This window comes from Elephas maximus, chromosome 17 (genome assembly GCF_024166365.1).
Source record: "Elephas maximus indicus isolate mEleMax1 chromosome 17, mEleMax1 primary haplotype, whole genome shotgun sequence".
Taxonomy (NCBI): domain Eukaryota; kingdom Metazoa; phylum Chordata; class Mammalia; order Proboscidea; family Elephantidae; genus Elephas; species Elephas maximus.
The window spans coordinates 43059215-43060497 of record NC_064835.1 but is presented as its reverse complement, the minus strand read 5'-3'; positions in this window follow the sequence as shown (position 1 = coordinate 43060497).

The following is a 1283-nucleotide window of genomic DNA, read 5'->3' as shown; positions in this document are numbered from 1 at the left end:
AGAAAGTATTTGGAACTGAAAGAAAGTGAAAACATGGCATATCAAAATATGTGAGTGTGTGAAACAGTGAGTGTATAGGACTTTTAGGGAATGGAACTATTCTGTATGATACTATAATAGTGGATAATTCATATTATACATTTGTCAAATCCTACAGAATGTAAATGTGAGCCCTAATACAAACTAGGGGCTTTAGTCCACATTGGTTCACCAGTTATACCAAATGTAGCACACTCATTGGAGATGTTAATAATACAGGAAACTGAGCTGGGAGAGAGGGTATGTGGGGACTTTCTGTACATTCTGCTCATTTGTTCTGTAAACTTATGGCTGCTCTGTGAAATAAAGTCTATTGATTAAAAAAAATTAACACAAGAAAAGAAGGAGAGGTGCAAAATAACTTGGCAAACAAAAAAGACTTTAGGGAATTTACAACCATAGAATTGTGGGAATGTAACATGTTCAATTACATAGCATTAGGACCATATCAATTTGGAAGAAAAAAAAAATAGACATTAGCAGCTTCACAAAAGAGTAGATGCACAAAATTGAATAACTTCTCAGAGAGTATTCCACGACAGGGACTGTCAGAATGAGATTTTAAGGCAATATTATTATGGCACTGCACATATGTGAGACTCCTGTGCTGACCTGATCAAAAGCCAAAAATCGTCACAGTGCAGGCATCTGCCTAGTCTTCTGATGGTTAAAAAGGAGTGATCACTCATTTGGAAAAAACGACAAAAATGTGTCATGAAAGGATTAAGGGGCAGCAGGTGATTCCAACCAAAATAACAAAGTACTTAACAGAAACCCTGGTGGTTTAGTGGTTAAGTGCTACAGCTGCTAACCAAGAGGTCAGCAGTTCGAATCCACTAGGAGCTCCTTGGAAGCTCTATGGTGCAGTTCTACTCTGTCCTATAGGGTTGCTATGAGTTGGAATCGACTCTACGGCAGTGGGTTTTGGTTTTATTCAATAACATAGAAGGCATTTTGATCACTTGAGTAAGACAGAGTCTCCCAGCTTTCTCCAATGTGAAAGTTACTCTTTTTCTCTATGTAATATATTAGTATTTTGCTGGCAGTTATTTTACAATATGTAAAATATTCCAGGTCTCACCTAACTTTTACTTTTTCATTCATTTATTCATGTAATTATGGACTCAACTATTCTCATTGTTTTCAATGAGTTATCATCCAGTATCATCATACTTTGTCTTGATTCTTATATTATCCTGGATCAGGCAAGTGAGCATCCTTCTTTGTCCTTTGAAACATTCCAT